General features: G+C 36.7%; 1 protein-coding gene across 6 annotated transcripts in view; it reads right to left on the reverse strand.

Annotated features, from left to right (window-relative positions):
* The window catches only part of LOC139131808 (uncharacterized), a 40,694-nt gene extending 31,175 nt beyond the window's left edge, over nt 1–9,519 (reverse strand). For 2 of the 6 annotated variants that reach the window (XM_070698087.1, XM_070698086.1), the window contains exon 1: nt 6,429–6,626. The gene's annotated coding sequence lies outside the window, so the exon portion shown is untranslated. Of the gene's footprint in view, nt 1–6,428; nt 6,630–8,933; nt 9,098–9,417 lie in introns of those variants that run through there. The other 4 variants (XM_070698082.1, XM_070698083.1, XM_070698085.1 and 1 more) reach the window with 4 other exon arrangements.
* Nucleotides 9,520–10,097: the final 578 nt, after the last annotated feature.

The following is a 10,097-nucleotide window of genomic DNA, read 5'->3' on the forward strand; positions in this document are numbered from 1 at the left end:
ATTTTCATAATGTTTTCCATTGAACTCATGAATTTATTTCAATGATATACTTCACTGTAAGGAGATATGCAACTAAAGTATAAGGTAAAAGGTCAGGGCTTGAAATATCTAAGTGCATGCTGCACCATGCAATTATCCATGTTACCTTGATGCAGGTACAGGTACACATATTCTGATCTTTACCTGGATATGATAATTATCATCCTGCTATGGTCATTTTGCCCAGCTGAAAATTAAATTTGCCAATATCGATGCTTTCAGGAAATATACACATGTACTTTAATGGGAACTTAGAAGTTCAGTTGTTTACAGAGAATTCAAAACTGGTCTCAGAACCTTCAATATCATACCCAATTTTAAACCTTTGATTACTTTGAAACTTAAACATTTATTTTAGATTGTTTTCTGAAAACCCACCCCAATAAAGGATGGCACATGTATGTCTTGGCAAATAATGGAGGTACACCTCTGAAAGTTGGAAGCATGTTGATGCAAACCTGACATGAACAGTGTGACTGGATATTGATTGAGTCTTGGGGTTCAAACTTTGGCCTTAATCTTTGGCAAAGGAAACTTTATAAAAGTATTATTTTTACATAAAAAACTGAAGTTGAAGTAGCTTTTTTAGCTGACATGCCGAGCATGCACCAGGTTCTCAGTACCGTGCTCTCTGACTAGGTACGTTATACTGCTGCATATAGTTTATCAAAAAGATATTCCATTGAGTCATGATCCTCCCCCTGGTGCAGGGTCAGGGAGTAAAAGCCCATGAAATGTAGGGTAATATTACTCTGAATGCTGCTAAGTATAGTATCACATATTACACGACTTTTTCATCCAGAATGACATACTCGATGGCCTAACCCCAATGCTTATTCACCCTCCGTATTTTGAGACTCATAATCAGTCAGTCAATTTTATTTTGATTTGAAATATTTATTAAAACCATGTAAATTTAATTTTGCCAAATAAAATGACTGAATGTACCACATACATGTAACTAAAAAGTTTTTGGTAGAGGTCAAAATATATGCTGTATTTTTATGAATCCAACATGCATAGTATACACATGATAAGGCAATCTAGTTGCGCCAATTGGCATGGTTATTCAAGATTAAGAGTGATCAAGGTAACAATGTATATTGCAATGTGTATGTGGGTATTTCGAAAACTGAAAGTCTTCCTGCAAATTTTCAACTAGTATACCTCAAATTTACTAAGGATTAAAAAGGGAATCTCAAAATATTAACAATAACATTATTCTGATTTGAACCAAACACAAAACAAAGGAAACGCAAACTTTCTCTGCAATTTCAAAATAAATCTACAGAAGCTGCAAGCTATAAATGTCAACCATTGAAAAATATATATTTTGAATGTCAGAAAATGTCCTTGAGGCATGTGTTTCCATAAAGATGTTTGAGATATAATAAGAATGGCACTCAATCTATTGGTTCATTTACTGCAAGATCAGACTGGGACCATACATACATGTACATGTATATTAGCCCTATACTTAGACTTAGTGTGATCAAAGAAAGGTTTAAGATGAAATGATTTTGGCCAATGGAGCAAAGTGTTGGTGATAACACGCAGTGTTTTTTTGAGACAAAATTGTTCATGTTACACAATTTACAACTTTTCAAGGTGGAAACTTATAATAAACCACTTGAACCTCTTATGAAAGCAATAGTGTGTACACTCTGGATTGAATATTGTTAGACATTGATTGAAATGCCCATGGTTCAGATCCAGACATTGTATACCCCGGTGCCGGTCACCAATCCAATCTTTTCCATACAGCTTGTTGACATGTGGGTATATTCATGGTCCCTCTATCTATGGTATATTTGATGATCACTGCATGGAAGTACATCTTCTGAATTTGAACAAGGTATTTAGTATGCTACAGCTTTAAGGTTATATGCACCTCAAAAGTAAAAGACTTAAACTTTTGTTCAAATTTTCCTTGAGAAATCTTTCAACTACTCTCTTTCAAAGTCAAGAATAAAAGTCGAGGGTCACCGCATGCAAATTTTGTAACCAGAGAAACAAATAACCCAAGATTTACCAGAATTTGAAATTCAAAATGTCCACCATCCCTATGTTAACTCTGTGGAGAAAAATAAAATTTTCAAATTTGAAAAACTAAGCCAGTGAATAGTTTTCGTACACCAAGAGCTTTAAAATAAACCTCTGCAAGTGGTAGATCAGAAAAGAATTGTAAAAATTTGAGAGTCTGAATATCTGTCCCCGTGGTGCGATCTACCCGTACCTTAATGAAAAATTTTCCAGGTGTTTTTATCATATAACCGCTGTTTTACAAAGGAAGCTCTTGAATTTGCCTTCATTTTGTATCCATACTATTTGCTAATGTCTGGGTACATTATCTCATAGAAAACAGAACCTACATGAATGTGGGGTGCTTAAAGCCGCACTTTTCAATCCCTGGTTTCTCGCATTAGTGGAGTTCTCCTCCCAGTCAAACACATGGCCAGTACCATGTTTGATTTCTATTACACTAATTACACAAACTGATTTCAATCTTTTGTCACCTTTTGCTAATACTGCAAATAGAGCTTATATAACCGTTTGATTGACGGTCGGTTCAAATTGCCAACGGTCATTTATTCCCCAGCACCACACTCGAATTTCCTTAAAAAACGTCTTCCAGCCACGTTAGAATTGGAATATAATCACAGAGTTCGATCGGCAGCCGCTTCGTGCTGACCGCTTGGCAGTCTGTCAGCGTTTTTGCGGTTGGAAAAAATAAAAAGTGGCATTTTCTGGAGCTTGTGCCCTCATGTTGCCTGTTTGGTGTCCACTTACACAGTGAACGCCGCCATAGGCTGGCGCCCTTTTAAAGGGAGGCTCCGCCTTTAACTTACTCCGGAAGTAAATTAAGGACATATTTCTTTGACTTGACAACAGTCTGTTTCCTGGATCCAATAAATTTTCATTGAAAACTGGTGACAGAGAATGTATTCCATTTTCAGATTAAAGAATGAAATTGCATTCTTGAGATAATGACTTGAGTAAATATACTGAAATAGGTCTGAAAAACACATCCTTATGATGATTTCAGTGAGCAAACACACTGCTTTTGTTGTACAAGGTCTGCTGTACAGATAAGCACTTATGGTATTAACCCTTTGAGTGCGGTAATTTTTCCCACCAAAATTTTAGTGCAACATTTTACCAATTTTCATGAATTTTCCTGTCATTTTTTTATAATATTGGACCAAATGGACATTATATTATATTAGCTACAGTTTTTTAGCAAAATTTTTCTCAAAAAATCTGCAAAAAATTGATTCAGGTATATTTAATATAGGTGACAAAAACTGACTTTGGTGCTCAAAGGATTAAGGCTATATACAAATTATTTTTTCAACTCTGGATAATTGATATATGGGCTTGTCACAGTTCATTAATTACATGTAGTCACATGCAGAGCATGTAATTAGTAATAAACTGATATCCGCATGTGCTTCCACTAATACCTAAGCCAGTGTTCTGATAATAACTGCATAAATCATAGACACTATAACTGTTATTAAATTACGACATTGTGGAGATCATAAAACACTATTTTTTTCCTTTTCACCCAAGTACTGTGTTAAAACAAAAGAGACAGACAGTTGATGTATTGGCCCTTTATGGTTTCACCAGTCAGCTGTCATCATAAATTTTGACAAAATTTACAATTCTTTGTTTCAATGCTTGAAAAACATAAATGGATAGCCTATTGTCAGTCCTAATTTGATGCATAGCAGAGTTTTTGTTAAGGCCGGTACCATGCAGGTAAATAACCGAGGTTCCCCAGTCATTTTACCGGGGTTCCCCGTGGTGTATATCAATGCAATCAGATTAGGGACAGCAGAAATGTTACCGGGGTTCCCAAATCATTTACCTATATTCCCCAACCTTAGCAAAAACACTGCATAGGTACATTTTGTGGCAGAGTTTATGTAGAAATACATTTATTTTGAGATGAGTTTAGGCCTTTGTAAGCCAAGTTAAACCGAGATTTTGGATTTTCTTTTGACATGAAATAGTTTTCAGCACAGCAATTTTTTCCATGCATTAACAGTTCTATGCGATAAGCGCATTTATCCACTGTGTTATTTTTATAAAATTATCTGATTAATGTGATATTTTGTCAAGACTTCTTCAGTATTAGCTCAAAAAACCAATGTCACCTAGGTCATAATTGAGTTTAACCAATGGTACTATTGTATTAAAAACAATTTCCAGTCACGGTAATAGGCCATAATGATACTATTTTAATTGTTTTTTCAATGTTGGCCACATCATATTGGAAGATATACCTAGATTAACTTGTATACTAGAAATGTATCTGACATAGACACACACATGTTGGGGATGATTAGATATAATCCTGAATATAGGAAATATCAAAACCAATGATGGGCAAAGACAAAAATGATGGGTGACAACATCATCATCAGCATGCAAGTATGAGAAGGAGAGATATGATGTCTTTCAATGGTGTGAATTAAATGTTATAGGACCCTCATTGTCACATTTGCCTGTTACTAACATGCTAAATGCCTTAGAACTCATGATTGAAAAGGCTATGCGCTCAAAGAGTGATGTTATTATCGATTGATGAGAAGAGTGATTTAATCCACTGTAGTGTTTATAAAGAACTGTGTCCTGTTGTGTTCATGACAGCCTAACAGTAAGATGACACTACGTACCCTAGTAAAGTACAAACAATTTAGCAAATGACAGGGAAAGAAATCATAATTGAATGACACATCTGGATCCCTTCTTCTGAAGACCCTACAGTCAAGTAATCTATCTTTGAAAGCTTACTTTGAGTGCATCCTCTGAACAAGTCTTGCTTATCAGCTGAATATGTTCTTGAAAATTTGCATCACTGATGTGCCGTACAATCCAGCGACAGTGTTGTTAGTGTACACTTTAAAAACATCAACATCTATTCTTCCGTTTGTACACTAGTCAAAAATCTTACAATTACGGGCACTCTATCATTGTTCCAACTAATTTAATTTTCAATGTGAGCCCATTGATTTTTTTTCTGAGCTTTTCATTTTGGAACCTATAGTTTCAGTGCATTCATTTTAATAGAATTGTGAACTAAGAGAAGAATCAATTTTGTGATTCAACGTTGATCATAACAAAAAAGACGACGTTTGGTGATGTTTTATAAAAAAACACACCTTTGTAATTGTAGAATGATTTTCTAAGATTGTGCATAAATACAAATTTATTGTGGTTGAATGGTTCGTCTTTGGAGTGAAGTATTTTACCTGTGGGGCAGACATTTTAAAAAAAGGGAAAAAACCAAAAGATTTATACGTATCTGTGCATTTTCCTGACACATCTCTTCATGCATGTAGCATCTTTTTATCAGATATCAAAAGAGATCACTAACTGTTTCAATGTTCCTGTGGAGTTTGTATTAGTAACACTGGCGATTTTGAATTAGAATATTGGTAAAATTAAAATAATTTAGTTCTCTAAATCAAAGTTCATGCCCATATACTTCAAGAATTTCATCATTGCAGACATTCAGACACAAGTCAATATCATTAAAATGCAGAGTCTGAAAATGTTACAGTTAAGGTTTTTGTCAGAAAACAAATCATGTAATGCTCTGAATGCTTTAATGATCATCTTGGTATTTTCAAGCTTCCACTTTGAGGAACTCTAATCCATCAGTTGCCTATTTTCGTTGAAATTTGTTCTGGTAATTGAATTGAGAATTTTTCAGCTTGATTTCCATTAAACTTCATTCAAATGTAATTTTTATCTTACAATGAGAGTTTAAAGAATCGCAATTTCTGTCAAATTTCGGGATTTTTATCACAAAATTTCTACAACACCATATTCCTGAAATCGTAGAGAACCTGGAGCCCCAAAATGACATCATTCTTCAACCTATAGCAATTGATGCATCAGGGCTGGTTTTAACTCAAAAATAATCCTACCTGAACTAGAAAATGACTCCATATTTTTAATGCAATTCTTTCATGTTACATATTACATAGATTGTTCAAAAAAAATTGAAAGGAAGACATTGAAAGAAAACAATACAAAACGGAACCAAAAACACAAAATTTAGTTATCAGTGTAGTACTAAGGAGAATGATCCTTGAATTTGAAAAATAAAACAGCAGAAATAAAAATAAAACAGGAAGTGATAGAAATAACACAATCAAACTAATACAAAAATCCACAGAATTTGACATTCTTTTGTACACACAAGAAAGTAGTTGTAATTTCTCAATGGGATAAACTAACATTTCCATTTAGTGTCCACACCCATTGCACACAATCTGTTATGATACAATGAACAAGCTAGGGTAACTGGACTCAGACCACTGTATCATCACTCTGTCACCGCATCATGTCTACATCAACATCAATTCTCTCACCTGAAAATGGCCGCTCTACTGTGAGAAAGTTACCATGGAGACAAATCATCTGTGTCTGATGATAGAGTCAGTAGCAGCACACACATGGCTATATGTTTCTTAAATCCAGCTCCTTTGCCTGGGAACATATCAAATTGTCAAGAACATGGAGGTTACTATCAATTTGTATATAGCGGAGAGCAGTATAGAGGGCTTTTTCTGACTTTCTGTGATAATCGAATCGCAGGTAATTATGACATATGGCTAGGATCAACCATTATACCTACAGGGGTTCCAGCACAGCAATGCCGTGTACCAGCTCATCCTACCAGTATGTAAATAAGGTTTTAACGTTAGGGATGGACCATTAGACCTTGGGAGGGGGGGGTGGTCACAATGAAATTGTGAAATTTTTTTTTTACTATTGTAAATTTCTGAAATTTTTTTTTTCCAATTGAGATTAGCTGTGCAAATTTTTTTTTCAGAGTAAATTTTCAGATTTATAATTTTTTTTTAGTTCGTCGCTGTCTGAAGATATAGAGGGCAAAGATGTGGTGCCAAGCACCACAAGCGGCCACGCAAGCGGTCACGGGGGGGGGGGGGGGGGGGGGGGGGGGGGGGGGGGGGGGGGGGGGGGGGGGGGGGGGGGGGGGGGGGGGGGGGGGGGGGGGGGGGGGGGGGGGGGGGGGGGGGGGGGGGGGGGGGGGGGGAGAGGTCAGGAGAGGTGTGTCCCCCTGCTGCTGTTGGAGCTTTTGAAAAATAGGTGTTATTTGGTGGCACTTGGGGAGTATTTTTGCGGGGGGAGGTCAGGAGGGGGTGTCCCCCTCCTGCTGTTGGAGCTTTTGAAAAATAGAGATTAAAATGGTGTTATTTGGTGGCACTTGGGTAGTATTTTTGCGGGGGGTGGCCAGGAGGGGAGTCCCCCTCCTGCCGTTGGAGCTTTTGAAAAATAGAGATTAAAATGATGTTATTTGGTGGCACTTGGGAGTACTTTTACGGGGGAGGCCAGGAGGGGGGTGTCCCCCCTCCTACTGTTGGAGCTTTAGAAAAATAGAGATAAAAATGGTGTTATTTGGCGGCACGTTGGGAGCATTTTTTTCGGATTACACATCTTCCTCTGAAACATGGTCTTCTTGCTCCTCAGTAGCTTCCTATGGTTTGAAAATTGACTATTTTGGTTTCCTGGCTTCCCTTTCTACTGCGTGGTGAAATGCCTACATTCACCCCACCAAACATCATGCATCTCATGATTTACAATTGATTTTGACAAGCTGAGAAGCTAAAATAAGCTAAATAATATAGTTAAATTTGCATATTTGTGTTTTTAGAGCAATCGTTGCCCTTTTTTGATCAAAACATCTATTTCTCTGTAGCAGCATGTCCAAATTGATTGGATGTGTATAGATGTGTTGAAATTTCAATATTTGTCTTTTTAGGGCAATTTATGCCATTCATGGTCAAAAAATCTGTATTCTCTTAAAGGGCTTGTCCAATTTCTTTGAAATTTGCTACACAAAAACGATTATTCATGCAGATTTATTCAGTATTTGCTATCGAGAAACTTTCAAAGTTCAACCCTTTTGTGTGTTTTGTGTTGGGATTTGTTGGATAGATGGCATTCTACGTAGTGTATTGTTGAATGTTAAAACATGTGTAGCTGTTGTTTTTTAGGCTGTTTTTTGAGAAAAAAGAATTGAAAATGCCTTTTTAAAAGCAAAATAATACATAATGACTTGATATGTTTTTTATCATTATTGACGTGTTTCTACTTGTTCACACCATTCTTGCATTCATCATTGCAATAAAATGCTGTGAAAAAATGAAACTGATGTGGCCTGCATCTGTTTACCTTGATCTTAAAAGGCAAATACAACTTTCTGTCTTGACAACCATACCATAGTTTCAATGTTTTACCTAGTGTACCTGCTTGGTTTGTACGCAAGAAACAAGTAGAAAACAGCTCTATAATTTCATAATTTTCAAGTGATCAGAATACAAAAGTCCTGAAAAGATAAGATAATCACAACTTCCAGTATAAGTGATACAGTCACTCTAAATGTATAGATTAAAATTAAAAATGTGCCGGGAGGATATACTAAAAATACAGAAAGTTGCTTTCTGTCGGTAAAATCTAAAAAAAATTCAAAATTTTAAAGAATTTTGCAGATTTTTTTTTTACACCTTTGTCTTCTTATTTATTTTTTTTTTTATTTTGCAAACTAGTTTGAAAATTTTTTTTTCCTAACTTTCTGCTCTGAAATTTTTTTTTTCTGTTTTTGACCACCCCCCCTCCCAAGATCTAATGGTCCATCCCTTAATTGTTAATTTTGCAAGTGTGTGTATCGATTCACATTCAACACCAAATGGTCTAAATACAATAGGATTTTATAATAGAACAGCTTGACAGCCCATACGTTTATCAAAGCGATGAAGTGTTTAAGAGGCTTAGTGATGAGGGCATGGATGTCCTCGTATAACGACGATTTATTTTGATTTGATTTCTTACTTATAATTTGTATTGCTTACCCTTTTAACGGTAACACGGCAAAACAGGAACTATTCTTGTTGTATGTAAATGTTTGTATGTAACTGCATGCACACCATAGCGACGGCCTCACACTCCAATCCACTCGTACTGCGATCCTATGACCCCCCCACTGCACATCAAGGTTGCGCGTGCATACCTTTAACTTCGACAGTAAAAAATAGATGAAACGTATTTGTAATTTCTTTGTAACACATTTATTGCTACTATACGTGATTCGTAATTTACATTTTAATTTACAATCACCCAGAAAATTGAAACAGCATACTTTTTGCAACCACGAGGTAGAAAATCCTCATCGCACACTTGTGAACTTATCATCTCCATCATCTACACATGCGTGTAGAATGTTCGTGAATGCTTCTGCAGCTCTGTAGATTCGACTGTAGAGAGCCACGCCATTTTACAGCAGCGTTACTCGCCAAATTTATTCATCTTTATAGTACTATCGATCTCACCGCTCACCTCTATACTGTTGATGGGTTCCACGTTATGTGTTGATGACAACCATGCGTTGTAGAATCCCTCATTAACTGTGCGGCGCGGGGCGACAGTGTCGTCTGCTCCAGCTAAAAATGTAGATGAGGCAAACTCAGGTGCCGCAAAACGGGACTGTCGGCACTTCCATTCAGACATTAGGGGTGGATTCTTTTAAACCAAAATCAGGGTCGACAAACAATGAAATGCGGTTTCTACCCATAGGCGTTTTCAGTGTCAATTTACGACTTTTGCGAATTTTGAACAAAACTAAAGTGAAATGTCGATGGTGAAAGTGAAAGCCGTTTGGAACTTAGTACCTTTGCGACGATTTGAAAATTACTCCATCCATCCACCCTCTCTCACTGTGAAACCTATACTTCCCTGTTTCCCTCTCCAAATGGGAATTGGCTAGCTAGATAGCTACGTATCCAACTGCACCTTTTCGTTTAATGCCTTGTGTGTTTGTCCCCTGATCGGCAACCCGTAAACTACCGAATCGTACTTTCTCTGCCCGCCGCCGACTTCGCTTTTTTCCCAGTGTTACACTAAAGGAAACGGCCCATAAAAGGATTATGGAGTGTAATTTTCTAGATCTTTCTAGATCTTGCTATATTCTTGAAGAACACTAATCCTCCAGCCTGAGTTTCAGTAGCCTTCCCACTGTT

This window comes from Ptychodera flava, chromosome 4 (genome assembly GCF_041260155.1).
Source record: "Ptychodera flava strain L36383 chromosome 4, AS_Pfla_20210202, whole genome shotgun sequence".
NCBI lineage: Eukaryota > Metazoa > Hemichordata > Enteropneusta > Ptychoderidae > Ptychodera > Ptychodera flava.